Source organism: Antechinus flavipes, chromosome 5, assembly GCF_016432865.1.
Source record: "Antechinus flavipes isolate AdamAnt ecotype Samford, QLD, Australia chromosome 5, AdamAnt_v2, whole genome shotgun sequence".
In the NCBI taxonomy this organism is placed as follows: Eukaryota; Metazoa; Chordata; class Mammalia; order Dasyuromorphia; family Dasyuridae; genus Antechinus; species Antechinus flavipes.
Window position 1 is genome coordinate 177638376 of NC_067402.1, and position 19999 is coordinate 177658374.

General features: G+C 33.5%; 1 protein-coding gene across 1 annotated transcript in view; it reads left to right on the forward strand.

The window, feature by feature from the left end:
• ST8SIA1 (ST8 alpha-N-acetyl-neuraminide alpha-2,8-sialyltransferase 1) overlaps nucleotides 1-19999 on the forward strand; it is a 104045-nt gene that overhangs the window by 23480 nt on the left and 60566 nt on the right. The gene's annotated exons all lie outside the window — the stretch shown is intronic.

A 19999-nucleotide genomic window follows, 5' to 3' on the forward strand; every position in this document is an offset into this window, starting at 1 on the left:
TAATTATATATGTATATTCATGTGCATATACATACACATTTATATATGTATATGCATTTACAATGTTAAATTGTTATACAATTTCATATTATATTTTTATGTTATATACTATTATATAATCACATCATGTCATTAAACATAAAATATAGAGGCAATTAGGGAGAGGGACAAAGGAGATATTTGGAATCAGATTTAGATCCAGATTCAAATAGCTCTAGGAATATTTGAGAAGGGAGAAATTACTTTCAACTAGAAGTGAGAGGAAGATGAGTTAAATTTTAATTTAATAAGTAAAAAGGAACCAGTGGAAGATTTTGAATAATAGAATGACAATCTGATAAGAATTTGCTATTTGAATAAGAATCTGATAAAGAATATTTATCTGATAGCAATATGAAGGATGGATAGGAGGGATTGGGGAGAGAGTAAAAAATTAGAATTAGAAGGCTTTTGCAGTAGTTTTAGGGCATACTAATGAGAACCTGTCCTCTTGGTGCTGTGGGGATGATGAAGAGAGAACTGATTTAAGAAATTTTGGTGAGATTGAATTGGCAGAATTTAATAACTGATTAGATGCAGGAATTATAATTATACAAAAGGTGCTCTAAATTGCCCTCATGGATGAAGGTAAGCTGTGACTAGGACTCTTAGATCTCAGTCTCTGAGAATAAATCTAGGAGAATACAGGTAACTTACTTGGATGATGACTGTTGAGATTGCTTGCTGCCAATTTATGTCCTTGATGTACTTTTAACAATTAAATTCTTATGTTTTTACTTCCCTAACATATTGAAGTGTTTTTGAAAAAAACATTATGGATCTAGAAGGATATTGGCAGTGAGTGGGGATAAAAATTAGCCAAGAGAATAAGTGACTCTGGAAGTGATAGAAAATACAATGCCCTGCCCTGTTGCATTTTTTTTGGGGGGGAAGGTCTTATACTACTGTAATGACAAAATATTTCCTGTGGTGTTCTCTTCTTTTGTATAATATATGATGGTTCTCTGGGAGCAAGTTTCCTGGGGAGGTTTTCTGGAGGCAGCCTTAGTTTCAGTTCAAAGCAATAATAACTTCAAACGCAGCCAGGAGTTAAAATCCAGTCCTTTATTGTGTCCTTCAAAGTCTTGAGCTTCAGAAGCCCCTAGCTCCCTCCGAATGTCTCCAGACAGCACAAAGGTGGAATATGAAATGAATCTGTCTCCGCCTCCAAGAGTGGGCTTCTGTCCCTGCCCCTGAGAGCTTCTTGCTTATATGCTGTACACTGAGTACATACCAATCATTATATCACTGGGAAACTATTATTTGTTGTAGAATTAAATCAATTCTAAACTAGATTTAACCATTGTCTCCTCAATTCCACTTACTACCTTATTTCAAATTCTGGCCATAACATCTCCTTGTTGGGTCAGATCAATCCTACTGAACTATGCTAAATTAGATAATTATTGTCTGTATCAATTCTAATGACTTAACACTTTGTAAGGATTCCAAGAGTTTCCCTCCAGAATTTTTTCTGATTGTGTTCTTACATAGGGTATCTGAGTTCACTGACAATGAAAAATGAAGTCATTACATATTCTGCCAAAATTCTGAACCCTTAATTTGCAGATTGCATTCCCTGTCATTTTTCTCTTTTCTAGAGTTTCAATCTCCTATTCTCTTATCAACCAGAGAGATTCTTTGGGAGGTCATTGGAAATATAGCAGAAATTACTACTCATGTTTGAATTCTGGACTCTCTATTGGATTCTTCTTTTTTGTGTATCTTAGGAGATCACTGCTTACCTCTAGCCTTGTGATTATTTTGGTGGAGGAGGAGAGGAGAGAAAGGGGTTCCAGTTGGAGAAGGGAGCCATGGCAGAACTGTTTAGGAGTAAGATTCTTTCTGTTTTGCCCAGGACTGTATCACTTTTCTTGGCTATCACTTGTTAACTCAATGTTCTGGCAGCACCTAACTGATTTTGCATGCTTAGATTATTTGATAAAAGCTTTTAGGGGAGAGAATATGTCAAGGAAGAGAGATTTACAGAGAATGAAATCACTTGGAAATGAACAAAGGGCATAGTAGGAATGTTATGAACTGCAGCTGTGTTGATGGAATCTTACAAATATTTTCTTTTGGCTTAATCAAAACATGTACAATTCATCATCAACCTCCCGCACTAATTCTTGCTGAATGAATATACATTGGATTTCATTCCCAAGGTGAATCTAGAATTTCTTTGCTGCATAAGGAATCACAGGGACTTCATAAATGCAAAATAATAAAATATTGTTTGCTTCTTTATCTTTCACATACTTCCTCAATATAGACTTTCATTTTTAGCTACCTTGCCACAGAGTTTCCTCTTTATCTCAGAAATGGATCTAAAGGAACACAGCAAATCTTCACCAGCTCATAAGACCAAAACAATTAAGAATTTATCAAATTTCTAAAATGTGTACCACAAAAAGAGTGATTTGCTGCTCTTATAAACAATCAATCTATTTATTTGATGAAGACATTGTCTCAAAAGGCATTTCTATCTCCATATTTTCACTCTAACTTTCTGTATTTTCTAGAGTTGCATTTGTCCTTATATTTCCTTATCTTTTTTTTAATCATTACAAGTCAGGGAATTACCATAGTACATTTCTAGAGTTGCATTTGTCCTTATATTTCCTTATCTTTCTTTTAATCATTACAAGTCAGGGAATTACCATAGTACAAAGTATAAAAGTTTTTAGCTTAGTCTCTTTGTGCTCTAAATGATTTAAAGCATAGGATTTCTGTAAGAAATGAAATGAGAGCTAATATAGAAAAAAATGATAATCAGCTTCCTGAAACAGTGAATAAATATATTTTTTGGCCTTGAGATTTTGGGGGAAAAGGAAGTGATAGAGAACACAATAGCTTCTTCAGCATTAGTTAGTCAGTCAACATTTTTAAGGGTTTTGGGCATTATGCTAAGTGCTGAGGATATAGAGACAGACAAAAATCAGTCTTTGCTTTCAAGGAGTTCCCAGTCTAAATGGAGGAGACAATATACAAACAACTATATACAAACAAGGAAAGCACTAAAATCAAGGGAGATTGGAAAAAGTTTTTTGTATTTTAGTTGGGACTTGAAAAAAAGCCAGGGAAGACAGGAGATAAAAATGAAAAGGGAGTATATCCAGGCAGAAGGAGTAGCTAGTGAAAATGCATTGCAATTGGGAGATGGAATCTATTGTTCAAGGATATCATTTTGGTTATATAATAAGATCATAGATTTGAATCTAGAAAAGACATTAATATGTCATATAGTCCAACTCCTTCATTTATGAAACCAGTCTCAAATTAAGTGATCTGACCAAAATTATGAAAGGATACTGTAATAGACCTTAATCAAACACAGAATGTCCAACTCCAAATTTAAAGTTCTTTCTTCTAAAGCATATTATTGTGGTATTGAGATATATAAAGTTATGTATTTATATATTTACTAATTCTAACATTTAAAAATATTAATTCATTCAACAAATGTTTGTTAAGCTTCTATTATGTATGAGGCATTATGTTAGGGAGTTGATGTTATAGATGTTAACAACAGATGAACCTTACTTTCATAGCATTTACAGTCTAGTAATTAAATGATCAATAAATACAATAGAACAACGGACATACAATAAATACAATAGCCCTATAGAACCACAATAAAATAATTTACACAAAATATGCAAAAAAGAAAAAAGTATTCTTGATTGTTAATAATAAGAGAAAACTTATGGTATTGTAGGATTTTGAATAGGAAGAGATCTACCTTAGATATGTAGTTCAAATATCTCATTTGATAGGCAATTCAGCTGAAGTTCAGAATTAATTTACTTCAGATTATACAACTAATGAATAGCAGTCATTCATAGAGAAAGTTTCATTTCAGCTGAAGCATGGAGTATAGGTAGTAATCATTCAGGCAAACTGAGATGGAAGATTATTCCATTTGCAGAAAACAATGTAAATAAAGGCACATAAGCAGAAAAATGTAGGCAATGGGATGTTCCTTTTGTCAAGAATATAATCCATGTGAAAAGAAGTAGTAAAAGTCCACGTGGAAAACCAAGATCTAGGGTTGGAAGAGACTTTAGACATTATTTCATTCAACTTCTTTATTTTGCAGAGAAATTAAATGGCTTTCTCAAGTTTATATCAGTACCAATTTGGAGATTTAAACCCAGGTTCTTTGACTCTAAATCCAGTTCTTTTTCCACTGACCATTGGATGAGACTGTCAGAAAAATTTTAAAGTTCTTGATATGCTAGAATAACAGAATATAGAACTATTGCATCCTTATTCCTGGAAGCTATGCTTTTTTTATTATTATAACTTTTTATTGACAGAACCCATGCCTGGGTAATTTTTTTTACAACATTAAACCTTGCACTCACTTCTGTTCCGAATTTTCCCCTCCCTCTCTTCACCCCCTCCCCCAGATGGCAAGCAGTCCTATACATGTTGAATATGTCACCATCTATCCTAGATATAATATATGTGTGCAGAACCAAACAGTTCTCTTGTTGCACAGGAAGAATTGGATTCAGAAGGTAAAAAATAACCTGGGAAGAAAAACAAAAATGCAAACAGTTTACATTCATTTCCCAGTGTTCTTTCTTTGGGTGTAGCTGCTTCTGTCCATCCTTGATCAATTGAAACTGAGTTAGATCTCTTTGTCAGAAGCTATGCTTCTAATGGATACGAAGTAGATGGATTTCTGTCCATTAGTTTCTTTTTTAGACTGCCATATTGTTTTTATAATTGATTTCTTTTGAGCTTGTCTTCTAAATTCCACAGATTTCTTAAAAAATGTTATCTTGTACTTGTAAAGTCAATTTTTGGACATCCTCAATACTTCTTAAAATTTATTTTATTCAATTTATCCCGATGTTCTAGCCTTTTTGATCTTAACATGGTGTGTTTGTGGTATATATCAAATAAAGATGTTCAATCAAAAAAAATAAAGATGTTTAATCAATTAAAAAGGATTTACTATATGCTTAATAAGAAAGATACTATGGAGCAATAGAGCCAGTTTTAGTATCAAAGAGACCCAAGCAATATAGTGGTAGCAACAACTCCTTCTTCTTCCTTGTTGCTATGTTGCTCATTAGTGGTGTCTACCTGCATGGCTCCTTAGTGTCATGGTGATAGTAGACCAGATTTTCTTGTAGAATATCCATTGTTGCAGAGGTAACAGATAACAGATTTTCTGGCATCCCATGAATCTTGCAAAGCTTATTAGGGAGATAACCAATTTCCCTTAATTGTACATGGGCAGAAAGAGGTGTAGAGATAATATATTTCTTTGAATTAGGGTGATTTGTAGGATAGCTAAACTTTTGAACCTAATGTAGAAATGGAAATTGAACTTCTGAATTTAATTCAAAGACAAAGAAACATGACTTTGGTGATTTTACAGCATCTTAGTGGTGATTCAGAATAGAATCAAATTCAATTGAATTTTCTCAGGGTGGGGCACTGATAGCTGGCAAAATCAAGAAAAATCCTTTTCATATAGGATTATATAGAGAAGTCAAAGAGGTATAGATGAAGAGGAAATAGATTCCAGGAACATGAGAGAACCTAAAGCAAAAAGGCAAGAAATGAAGTGCCATGTATTAGGAATAAGAAGTGTGTCAAGTTGTCTGCAATTTAGCATGTCAATCAGGTGTTGCAAGCCATTTCCTTTTTTTTTTTTTTTTTTTTTTGGTAATGTCATATTTTAGTCTTTTATTTTATTTCTACTCATTGATGAGTAATTCTGTGCAATTTAAACAGGCATTAAATGATATGTGAACTATCTCTTCTTGGTTACTTATAAGACTCCTTTTATTCAACTACAGAACTTATTTAATATATTTCTGGGTGAGTTAAATGTTTGGTTTTTCTTTTTTTTTCACATTTCAGAATAATTTATTGTCATTTGATAAGAATTTTCAAGTGTGATCCTGAGTTTTCAGATTAAATATTAAATGCGATGCCTGTAAAAGTAAATTACACAAAGACCAAAATAAAATGAAGAGGAATAAGATCCCCTTATAAAGTATTGGAATAGAACAGGAAGAAAGTCAGGAGGAATTATTGATAAGAGGCCCAATTGGAAAGTTACATGTTGAATTGATTTTATATTTAAAGAGAAAGGCAAACTCTACTTGGACGGTAGATTCAAATACAATGGAAATGCTCATTTTATTTGATGTTTGCTAAGTTCAGAATTTTTTTCCAAAAAGGGAAAATTATGCTTTTTTTTCTTTCCTGAACCCATAGTAACATTCAGCACATCATTAAAATTTGGAGACCATTGGCAGGTAAATGTCAGATGCAAGTGGATGCTTGAACCACTTCTGAAGTGACAGAAAGCTTAATTCTTGTCTGACTGAGTGTCACAGTCACCAAAGGCAGGGACCAAGTGAAGAGACAGGAATAGGAGGGCTGAGGTGAGGGGGGAAGGATGGCATGGAATGAAAGTGGGCAAGGACAAAAGAACAGGAGAAAGACTTATAGTAGTCAAGGTAAAGCAGGCATTGTGAGGCCATGGCCTCAGTTTGGAGAGATGTATTAATATCAAAGATAAAAATGAAGCAGTGGGCTGGAGAAAGAGCCTTAGGTGAAGCATTTAAAGGGGAAGCAAAGGACAATGTTTTCAATTTTTTGCCTGCTCAGAATACAGTTATCCCCTCCACATCACGACTTTTGCTATATCACAGATTGGAAGAAAAATTAAATGGGAATTTAAGGAAATTTTGCAGAAGCCAGAGATTACATACAAAGGCCAACAGATAACACATAACCAAATACTAAACCAAGTTTTATAATAAGGTACTATAAATACCCCATAAAAGAAAAATAAAAAAAAAATCAGACTTCTTCTCTGGGCCTAAAAAATTTTAGGCACATTTTGCAGATCATTGTGTTGCCATATCCCTTACCTCTGTGATGTGGAAGGGATAACCCTAATTTAAACCTACTTCAGAGATTTAGAAAAGCCCAGAAAATTAACCTGGATGGCTATCTCAAAGCCACACATAACACTCATAATAGGGTGTTAAGTAGTGACATCAGACATGGAAAGCAAAGGGAATTGAAGGCAGGATACAAAGAATTCACTTAATGATCTTGGCTCGTGATTGCTTACTTAGTGACTCCAACATTCAACCTGACTTTTGATCAGCATCTCATCCATACCCTTGCCATGTGAGCTGGCTTCCACAATTAGACCAGAAAGGAAGTCAAACCTCGAAGGTTAGAGAAGGCCAATTTAGAGTCCAGGGAGACAATCTGCTGCAATTCCTAAGGGATTTGAGAGAGTAGGGTCAGGAAGAGTCCCTGCAACAGGAACATGGCCCCAGGGACAAGGATGACCTTATTCTCAAGCCAGGGCTTTGCTTCAACTCAGGTGTTCCCTGATGTTGTTTGCCTTCCATTCTGTTTTTTTTTAAATTTTATAATAATTTTTAATTGACAGAACCCATGCCAGGGTAATTTTTTACAACATTATCCCTTGCACTCGCTTCTGTTCTGACTTTTCCCCTCCCTCCCTCCATCCCCTCCCCTAGATGGCAAGCAGTCCTATATATGTTAAATATGTTGCAGTATATCCTAGATACAATATATGTATGCAGAACTGAATAGTTCTGTTGTTGCAAAGGGAGAACTGGATTCAGAAGGTAAAAATAATCCGGGAAGAAAAACACCCAAAGAAAGAACACTGGGAAATGAACGTAAACTGCTTGCATTTTACATTCATTTCCCAGTGTTCTTTCTTTGGTTGTAGCTGCTTCTGTCCATCATTGATCAGTTGGAACTGAATTAGCTCTCTTTATCGAAGAGATCCACTTCCATCAGAATACATTCTCATACAGTATCATTGTTGAGGTATATAATGATCTCTTGGTTCTGCTGGTTTCACTCAGCATCAGTTCATGTAAGTCTCTCCAAGCCTCTCTGCATTCATCCTGCTGGTCATTTCTTACAGAACAATAATATTCCATAACATTCATATACCACAATTTTCCCAGCCATTCTCCAATTGATGGGCATCCATTCATTTTCCAGCTTCTAAACAGGGCTGCCACAAACATTTTGGCACATACAGGTCCCTTTCCCTTCTTTAGTATTTCTTTGGGATATAAGCCCAATAGAAACACTTATGGATCAAAGGGTATGCACAATTTGATAACTTTTTGGGCGTAATTACAAATTGTTCTCCACAATGGTTGGATTCATTCACAACTCCACCAATAACGCATCAGTGTCCCAGTTTTCCTGCATCCCCTCCAACATTCATCATTATTTTTTTCTGTCATCTTAGCCAATCAGACAGCTGTGTAGTGGTATCTCAGAGTTGTCTTAATTTGCATTTCTCTGATCAATAGTGATTTGTAACACTTTCATATGAGTGGTAATAGTTTCAATTTCATCATCTGAAAATTGTTCATATCCTTTGACCATTTATCAATTGGAGAATGGCTTGATTTCTTATAAATCAGAGTCAATTCTCTATATATTTTGGAAATGAGGCCTTTATCAGAACCTTTAACTGTGAATATGTTTTCCCAGTTTGTTGCTTCCCTTCTAATCTTGTTTGCATTAGTTTTGTTTGTACAAAGGCTTTTTAATTTGATATAACCAAAATTTTCTATTTTGTGATCAGTAATGGTCTCTAGTTCATCTTTGGTCACAAATTTCTTTCTCCTCCACAAGTCTGAAAGATAAACTACCCTATGTTCCTCTAACTTATTTATAATCTCGTTCTTTATGCCTAAATCATGGACCCATTTTGATCTTATCTTGGTATGTGGTGTTAAGTGTGGGTCCATGCCTAATTTCTGCCATACTAATTTCCAGTTATCCCAGCAGTTTTTATGAAATAATGAATTCTTATCCCAAAAGTCAGGATCTTTGGGTTTGTCAAACACTAGATTGCTATAGTTGACTATTCTGTCTTGTGAATCTAACCTATTCCACTAATCAACTAATCTATTTCTTAGCTAATACCAAATGGTTTTGGTGACTGCTGCTTTGTAATATAGTTTTAGATCAGGTCCAGCTAGGCCACCTTCATTTGAATTTTTTTTCATTAATTCCCTTGAGATTCTCGGCCTTTTATTATTCCATATGAATTTTGTTGTTATTTTTTCTAGATTATTAAAATATATTCTTGGAAGTCTGATTGGTATAGCACTAAATAAATAGATTAGTTTAGGGAGTATTGTCATCTTTATTATATTCGCTCGGCCTATCCAAGAGCACCTAATATTTTTCCAATTATTTAAGTCTGACTTTATTTGTGTGGAAAGTTTTTTTTTTGTAATTTTGCTCATATAATTCCTGACTTTCCTTTGGTAGATAGATTCCCAAATATTTTATGCTGGGGACAGTTATTTTGAATGGAATTTCTCTTTGTATCTCTTGCTGTTGGATTTTGTTGGTGATGTATAAAAATGCTGAGGATTTATGGGGATTTATTTTGTATTCTGCAACTTTGTTAAAGTTATGAATTATTTCTAATAGCTTTTTAGCAGAATCTCTGGGGATCTCTAGGTATACCATCATATCATCTGCAAAGAGAGATAATTTGGTTTCCTCATTGCCTACTCTAATTCCTTTAATCTCTTTCTCATCTCTTATTGCAGAGGCTAGTGTTTCTAATACAATATTGAATAATAATGGTGATAATGGGCAACCATGCTTCACTCCAGATCTTACTGGGAAAAGTTCCAGTTTTTCCCCAATACATATGATACTTACTGATGGTTTTAAATATATGCTCCTGACTATTTTAAGGAAAAGTCCATTTATTCCTATACTCTCAAGTGTTTTTATTAGGAATGGATGTTGGATTTTATCAAATGCTTTTTCTGAATCTATTGAGATGATCATATGGTTTTCGTTTGTTTGGTTATTGATATAGTCAATTATGCTAATAGTTTTCCTAATATTGAACCGGCCCTGCATTCCTGGTATAAATTCTACTTGGTCATAGTGTATTATCCTGGGAATGATTTTCTGTAATCTTTTTGCTAATATTTTATTTAAGATTTTAGCATCAATATTCATTAGGGAGATTGGTCTATAATTTTCTTTCTCTGTTTTCAGCCTACCTGGTTTAGGTATCAGTACCATGTCTGTGTTGTAAAAGGAGTTTGGTAGGATGCCTTCAATCCCTATTTTTTCAAATAGTTTATATAGGATTGGAGTTAATTGTTCTTTGAATGTTTGGTAGAATTCACATGTAAATCCATCTGGTCCTGGGGGTTTTTTCTTAGGGAGTTGGTTAATAACTTGTTCTATTTCTTTTTCTGAGATGGAGCTGTTTAGGATATTTACTTCTTCCTCTGTTAGTTTGGGCAAGCTATATTTTTGAAGGTATTCTTCCATTTCATTTGTCAAATTTATTGGCATAAAGTTGGGCAAAGTAACTCCTAATTATTGCTCTAATTTCCTCTTCGTTAGTGGCGAGTTCTGACTTTTCATTTTTAGACTAACAATTTGATTTTCCTCTTTCCTTTTTTAAATCAGATTTACTAAGGGTTTGTCTATTTTGTTGGTTTTTTCATAGACCCAATTCTCAGTTTTATTAATTAATTCAATAGTTTTTTTACTTTCAATTTTATTGATCTCTCCTTTTATTTTTAGAATTTCAAGTTTAGTGTTGGACTGGGGTTTTTTAATTTGTTCTTTTTCTAGCATTTTTAGTTGTAAGCCCAATTCATTTACCATCTTTTTCTCTATTTTATGCAAGTAGGCCTCTAGAGATATGAAATTTCCCCTTATTACCGCTTTGGCTGTATCCCATACATTTTGGTATGATGTCTCATTATTGTTGTTTTCTTGGGTGAAGTTATTAATTATGTCTATGATTTGCTGTTTCACCCAATCATTCTTTAGTATGAGATTATTTAGTTTCCAATTATTTTTTGGTCTACTTTCCCCTGGCTTTTTGTTGAATGTAAATTTCATTGCATCGTGGTCTGAAAAGGATGCATTTACTATTTCTGCCTTACTGCATTTGAGTTTGAGGTTTTTATGTCCTAATATATGGTCAGTTTTTATATAGGTTCCATGAACTGCTGGAAAGAAAGTGTACTCCTTTCTGTCTCCATTTCATTTTCTCCAGAGAGCTATCATATCTAACTTTTATTGTATTCTATTTACCTCTTTGACTTCTTTCTTATTTATTTTGTGGTTTGATTTTTCTAATTCTGAGAGTACAAGGTTGAGATCTCTCACTATTATAGTTTTGCTATCTATTTCTTCTTGTAGCTCTCTTAATTTCTCTTTTAAGAATTTAGATATTACACCACTTGGTGCATATATGTTTAATATTGATATTGCTTCATTATCTATGATACCCTTTAGCAAGATATAGTGCCCTTCCTTATCTCTTTTAATTAGATCAATTTTTGCTTTTGCTTGATCTGACATCAGGATGGCTACCCCTGCTTTTTTGACTTCACCTGAAGCATAGTAGATTCTTCTCCAACCTTTTACCTTTATTCTGCATGTATCTCCCTGCTTCATGTGTGTTTCCTGTAAACAACCTATTGTAGGATTCTGGCTTTTAATCCATTCTGCTAACTGCTTCCTCTTTATGGGGGAGTTTACCTTGTTCACATTTATGGTTAAAATTACCAGTTCTGTATGACTTGCCATCTTGTTAACCCTTGTTTATGCTTTTCTCCCTTCTTTCCCCCTTCCCCCCCTCTTCCCAGTATTAAGCTTGTGAGCACCACTTGCTTCTCACAGCCCTCCCTTTTTAGTATTCCTTCCACTACCTTAGAGTTCATCCCCCTATCTTACCCCTTTCCCTCCCGGTTTCTGTATTCCCTTCCACTTAGCTTATTCCTTCCCTTTTCACTTTTCCCTTCTCACTTTTCAGTGACTGGAAGAAGTTTCACCATAGATTGAATATGTCTAAAATTTTTCTCTTAAATCCAATTCTGAAGGCAGCAAGATACCCACTATATCCATCCCCTTCCATTCTTTCTCTCAGATATAATAGGCTTCCTTTGCCTCTTCCTGAGATGTAGTACCTCCACTTTACCCTTTCTACCTCTAGTTTCTAGAACAAGGTTTACAGGTATTCTTTATACATTTTTATAGCAAAAATATAGTTCTCAAAATTTCTTTTTATCTTTTTAGATTTCTCTTGAGTTCTATATTTGTAGATCAAACTTTTTGTTAAGTTCTGTTTTTTTCATCAAAAATAGGTGAAATTCGCTTATTTCGTTGAATGACCATCTTCTTCCCTGGAAAAAGATGCTCATTCTGGCTGGATAAGTTATTTTTGGTTGCATACCGAGTTCCTTAGCCTTTCGGAATACCATATTCCAGGCCCTTCGATCTTTTAATGTGGATGCTGCTAGGTCCTGGGTAATCCTTATTGTGGCTTCTCTATATTTGAATTGGGTTTTTCTAGCCGCTTGCAGTATTTTTTCCTTTGTCTGAGGGTTCTGGCATTTGGCCACTATATTTCTTGGTGTTTTGATTTTAGAATCCCTTTCAGTAGGGGATCGATGAATTCTTTCAATGTCTCTGTTTTTATGACTTCTGGGTAGTTCTCTTTGATAATTTCCTGGAAAATAGTGTCCAGGCTCTCTTTTTCATCATGTTTTCCTGGGAGTCCAATAATTCTCAGATTGTCTCTCCTGGATCTGTTTTCCAGGTCTGTTATTTTCCCCAGAAGGTATTTCACATTTTTTTCCATTGTTTGATTTTTTTTGGTTTTGCTTGACTGATTCTTGTTGTCTCCTCGAGTCATTCAATTACATTTGTTCGATTCTGATTTTCAATGAAGTATTTTCTTCACTCACTTTTTAAATATCTTTTTCTAATTGTCCAATTGAGTTCTTTTGTTCTATGGAATTTTTTTTCCATTTCGTCAATTTTGTTTTTTAGAGAGCTATTTTCTGTTTCCAGTTCACTAATCCTATTTTTCAAGGATTTTATTTCTTTATCCAGTCTCTCTTTAAATGAGTGGGATGACTTCTCCAGACTCTCTTGCCCAGCCTCCCTCTCCTTTTGCCAAGTCTCCCTCTCCTTTTGCAAAGCCTCCCTTTCCTTTTCCCATTTTTCTTCTAGCTCCCTTGTGAGAGCCTTTTTAATTTCTTCCATGAGATTCATCTGTGCTGAGGAACAGATGATCTCCTCCTTTGGGGATTCACCTGGAGACAGTCTGTTTTTAGTCTCCTCAGGATTTAGAGTCTGCTCTCTATCCATATAGAAGCTATCAATGGTTAAGGTCTGTTTAAATTTTTTGCTCATTTTTGTCAGAGAAGAATCAAAGACAACCTAGCAAAGAAAAAAAGAAAAAACCCCAAAAGGTATCTGCTATGGGGGCAGCAGCAAATCACTAGCAGGACAGTGATGGCTGTTGTGCACCTGTGCTCTGAGACTCTGAGAGCATGCTGAGACACTGTTGGGGAGGGGTGGCCAGGCCCCGAGAGACTTCAGCTATTTGGGGTTGTATTCTTTGCCCTCCCCACCCCACCCCAATGTGTTTTTAGCTTCTCTGCTGGGCTCCTGTAGCCAAGCTCTCCCTGCAGAGACGGCTGAGATCACAACCCTCCTTTCCCACTTGGGTCTGCTTGGCTGTGAGCTGCCTGCCAGACTCTCGCTACCGCTGTGTGCCCTCAGTCTGCACCTGATCTAAAACCGTTCCCTCCCTCGAGCATAAACAGACCTTTCCTTGTGGGTTTTTTTTTCAGTCAAGCATTAATTCAGAGGCTTGTCATGAGATGGATTCTAAGAGAAAACTCAGAGCTTACACAGCTGTGAGCCTCCTCTCCGCCATCTTGACTGGAAATTCCTCAGTTTTTCTTTGACATCATTCTGAAGATTTTAATATGTCCATTGCTATATTAAAAATTTCCAGTAATTTTCTTGTTTTATCTCCAGAAATAGGCTGATTTTTTCACCATGGTTTTTTTTGGGGCAAGCCAGTGGTTTTCAGACTGTAAAAATGAACTCTGTTATCCAAGCTAGTTGCTTTGGTTTAGAGATATTTCAAATGTTTATGTAATATTTTATTTTATTTTATTTTCTCTGACATATGTTATTTTTTCTCTGCATTATTTGTATTGTCTCCATTACTTCTTTTTTCTATTATTCACTGTTTTGTTGTGTTTTCTCACTTCCATTGTGAACTATTCTCTAGTTTATTTTTTTTTCAAATCCCTTTTAAGTACTCTAATTTCTCTTTTTATATGTCTTTTTAGTACTGTTATCCTTTGGATGGGCTTAAACTACATAGAGAATATTGTTTCCAATTTTTGCTAACACGTTTTAAGAGAGAAATAATAAGATGGAAAACATTTAGAAGATAACAGTTAATACAGTGAAGAGCCTGACATTCATGTCATTTGAAGATTGAATGAATTGGGAAGGTTTAGAGGAGAAAAATGGAGGAAATAACAACTATTGTGAACTGTTTTAAGATCTGTCACATGGAAGAGAGATGAGACTTGTTCTGCTTTGCCTCAAAGTGAAAACCATGATCAAGAGGAAGATTGCAAAGGGGCAAATTTATGAACCATCTTAACAATTATAACTACACAAAGGAGATAATAAGAGAAATAGCCTGGTTTAGATGGTGATGGGTTCTTCCTCATTGGAACTATTCAAGCAAAGGTTAGATGACACTGTGTTGAATATTGTAGATGTCATTCTTTTATGTATTTGATATAGCCAATATTGCCTGAAATACAACAAAAGATAGTAATAGCACCTACCTCATAGGATTATTGTGAACATCAAATAGATAACACTTATAAAGTGCCTTGAAAATGTTAAAATGTTACATAAATGCTATTATTATCATCATTTATTACTATTTTTATGGTTATCTAGAAGGCACTGAGATTGATTAGAGCTCTGAAATTTTGTGATACTTTTTATGAAATCTGAATCTTACTTCTCTGTGAACAAAATTATAGATGTTCAGTCACTTCAACAATAAAATCAATGATTAGTTGGACTTTAAAATGCAAACTCAACAACAATAGAAAACTCATATAGCATAACAATGGTATTTACATGCTGCAAGGAAGAGACATGATTATTGTCTTTCAGAATTTGTACTTTTTCTGAGGATTATTGAGAGAATAAGAAAAAAACATCAATAGGTTAATGCCAGGAAAGGCAATCAAATGAGTTCTTTAAGGGAAGGGAGATAAAGGGAGAGAGGAAATTGAATTAAGGTCCCACAGGCAAGGTTATTAAAAAATAATGAAGAGCCTGTAGAAGAATTGTATATGTATATGCCTATTTATGTCTAATGGTAGCCATCTCTAGGGTGAGGTGAGGGAAGAAGGAAGGAAGAAAAAAAATAAATTCACATGAATTTTTTTTGCTGTATATTTGAAATGAATAACAAGTTGTTCACAGAAGATTTGTAATTTCATGTACAATCATCTTTTTATTGTACTGATATGGAAATGCTTGTTTTGTTCCATAAATTAAAAATAAAATAAAATTTAAAAATTATGGAGGAGGAGAGAGAGAAATGAGCCATATTGTAGTATGATTATCTAGTTGAGACAAAGAAAATTTAAGAAAGTTTATATCAGTAAATTCACAATTAAGGGTTCCAGGTATGGATTAGGATAGAGTGGATGAAGGGTGTGTGTGGAATGTCTGAATATGAAAAAGTAAACTAAGATTAGATTTTTTTTCAAGCAAAGATGATCATAGATTTTTTGGGGAAAGAAAATAACCATTTATTAAGCTCCTATTATGTGCCAGGAGATATAATAAACAATTTAGAAATGTTATCTTATTTGACCTTCAAAACAACCCCAAGAGGTAAAGTACAATTATCACTGTTCTACAATTGAGGAAACAGAGGGCAGACAAAGGTTATATAACTTGCCCAAGATCACATAGCTAGAAAGTACCTGAAACCAGCCTCAAACTATGTCTTCCTGACTTTAGGCTCAGTATCCACTGCTCCAAAGTTAAGAGGTTACACATAAACAAAGAAGAAGCAATATTTTCTCTAGTTACAGAAACTATGTAACTAAATCCTAAATGTAACTATGTAAATCCTAAAGAACGAGAAATTGATTAGGCTGCAAGGAAGAATTACACAAGAGAAGTGCCATAAAGTATGTCACCAGCAAAATTTCTGATGGGAAAAAGTGTGGCTTGGTCATTTGGTCAGAATGAAGGATCACCAAGAGACATCTCAAATTCTCTACTTGTATTCACATAACATTAAGCTATCTAGAGAAAGATTTTCAAAATGCAAGGGGAAGAAAATTTCCATTTAAAAAAACAAAAGTGAATTAAATATCTGGGAATCATTCACTTAAGTATTAAATAATTAATATGTGCCAGCCAATGTGCTAAGCACTACAGATACTGAGACAAAAATGAAACAATCCTGCCCTCAAGAACCTTACAGATTAATGGAAGAAGCAACATATACCTAAGTAGGAATATACAAATCATAGGATAAACATAGGATTTATCATGTATCTTTACTAGGCTATCTTATCTTTCATCATTTTTGATGGTCTTAGCAGTTTATGTGAATTCAACTATCATTTTTGTATAAAGAATTTCTAACCCACATATCATCTTTATTATGTTCTAAGTGCCAGTCTACACTTCAAACTGATTACTGAATATTTTCACCAGGGTGTTCCATAAATGTTTAAAATTCAACAAATAAAAAAAAAACTAAATTCATTATCTTTTTCCTTTTTCCTAATCTCTCTTCCTGATGAAGGTACCATAATACTTTATCACCCATACTTTACCACATCATCATTTAACAATTGTTTGTTGAATTTAGAGATGCAACTATAATTTTCACAAAAATAAAACAAGAGAAATATTTTGAAAAAAACTGAAGTTTCAGAGCTAAGCTATACCAACATAAAATCATTATGCTCCTTAAAATGTATGAGATGAAAATTACTTAGATTAAAAATAATTAGAAAAATTGATATGAAGGAAGAAGTTCAAAATATCAAGAATGATATAAAAGCCTGTAAAGAAAAGGAACTTGCCACTAATAGACTTCAAATATATCATAAAGCAGTTATTATCATAGGATGATAGATTAAGAAGTTTGGGACCTTAGAGAACATCAAGTCCAATTATCTTATTTCATAGATGAGGAAACTGAGGCACAAAGAGGTTAAATAATTTGCCCATGTCATTCAGGTTTGAGGCAGGATTTTTACCTGCTTTATTTATAATCAAGTCAAATGTTCTTTTCATTTCTCCATGCCAGTACAAAGCAAATATATCTCTTATTGGATTAAAAAACATAATGTAGATCTGTATAAAGATTAAGGAAAATTTAGAAGCCAGTAATATTGGGGAAAATTAGAGAAGAATGAAGTTTTTTTTAATATAGCCATTGGAAAGATTCATGATCAGATCCATCAGAGAGATTATAATGATAAGAAAGATAATTCAAGCTACATAAAGCTTTAATAGTTTTAATAAGTAACATCAATGAAGCTAGATTGAAAGAAAATATATGAATTGTAAGCATATTTAAATTAAGCAGCTCTGATAAAAGTATAATGTTCAAAGTCTACGTAATCTATAAGATTAAGAATTAGACTCCAAAAGATGAATTTTAGAAAATGATTGAACAATATTCAAAAAAAGAAATGCAAGTTATAAACAAACATTTTAAAAATTGTTTAAGATATGTAATACTTAGAAAATTTTAAATTAAATAACTCAAATAAATTAAGCAACAAACAGGCATACTAATTCATTACTATTGGAATTACACATAGATCCAACAGTTCTGGAAAATATTTGGAATTATTCAAGAAAAACTACTAGATTATTCATGAATATTTGTTAAGAAGTGTTCATTGTATCAAAACAAAATGTATTTTTTAAAAAATCCAAGAAATTGAGGCAAAATCATAAAAAGCCTTGGGTATTAAGACTTCTTTTGGTAAATAATTTAAAGTTTTTGGAAGTTTTTTCCAGTAGGGAAGTGACTTGGTTAGAATTGTATATTAATAAAATGAATCTGGCAGGAATTAAAGGGTTAGGGTATAGGATATCTAGATATCAAGGTGGAAGACTATTGTAGTTAACTAGTTGAGAGTTAATGAGGGATGATATTAAGATATTGCAGTGAAAAAAAGGTGGGAGTCAGATGCTACAGACATTTTAAGGATAGAATCAGTAGGACTTTGTAACATATTGAGATTACTGAATAAAAGAATGAGAGAAAACAAGTATTACACTGAAGTTTTGAGACTTAAAATGGTGATATTAACATCAATTAGAATGTCAGGAAATGGAACAGATTTAAAAGAGAAGGAAAAATTTGAAATCTGTTGAGTTTGAGATTTTGATGGGATATTCAGACAGAAAGATACTCATCATGTAATTGGAAATGTTCTGAACCCTAGGAAAGAGAGGTCAGGATAGGAGAAATAAATCTGAATGTTACATGCATAGAAGTGATGATTAAAAGCATGAGAGCATGAAGAATGGAGGTCAGAATTTTGGAGAATACCATTATTCAGGAAATAAAAGAGAGAAAAGAAACCAGGAAAGTAGTTAAAGGCTTGGTTAAGGAAGGAAAAAGGCATTAGCATAGTGTAATTTAAAAAAGTAATTAACAGTAACTGGCATTTATATATTGCTTTAGCATAAGCAGGTAGTTTTACATAGGTTGCTTTATTTGAGCATTGGAATCATGAGACTTCTTGAACAATTCTCTGAGATAAGTTTTACTGATATTCTTTTTTATTTTTTACAGATGAAGATGTAGGCTCAGAGACATTAAAACTACCATAGCAGTAAGACAAGAAAACTAAATTGAAGAAATAAAAATAGAAATGTGGAAAGAAAATTGTCCCTTTTTGCAGATGATATGATGCTATAATTAAAGATCCATAGAGAATAGATTAAAACAGTAACTTTATCTTTATCAAAGTTTCAGGATATAAAATAAAATCACATAAAGCACAGCATTTTTGTAGTTTACCAGCAAAACCTAGCAGGAAGAGAGAAAAAAGAAATTCCATTTAAAATAGCTGTGTTACTTGGGAATCTATCTGTCAAGAAAAATCGAGGTACTATGTGAACACAATTACAAAACACTCTTCACAAAAATACAAATCTAAACAATCAGAGAAATATTAATTACTTATTAGTAAACAGTCAACATAATAAAAGTGACAATTCTATCTAAATTAACTTACTTAGTCAATGTCATGCTAATCAAACTACTAAAGAATTATTTTATAGAGCTAGGAAAAATAATAACAAAATTCATATGGAAGAACAAAAGTCAAGAATGTCAGAGAATCAAAAATATGAAGGAAGAAAGCCCAGAAATATGTGATTTCAGAATATATTACAAGGTAATAATCATGAAATCATTCTGGTACTGACTTGGAATTACATAATTATCTAATAGTGGATTAGTGGCCATACAAAGTAATAAATGACCATAGTAATCTAGTGTTTGACATACCCAAAGATCCAAGCTTTTGGGTTAAGAGCTCACCATTTGACAAAAATTGCTTTGGAAACTAGAAAGCAATTTTACAATAATTAATCATAAACTAACATCTCACATCATATACCAAAATAAGGTTAAAATGGGGAAATGTTTTGGCTATAAAGAGTGATAAGTAAATTAGGGGATTGTGAAAATTGTACCTATCAGTTCTATGAATGAGGGAAAAGTTTATGATCAAACTAGAGATAGAATCACAGGAAGTAAAATGGATAATTTTGATTGCATGAACTTAAAAAGGTTTCACACAAACAAAACCAAAGTAGCCAAAATTAGCAGGAAAGTAGGAAATGGAGGAAAACTTTTTTTACAGGAAATTTCTCTGATAAAGGTTTCCTTTCTCAAGTATATAGGGAAATGTACCAAATTCATAAAAATAAGAACCACTTTTCAATTGATAAATGGTCAGATGATATGAAGGGTATCCAGATGACTCATTGTATAGAACCCTAGGTCTGAGTTGAGAAGACC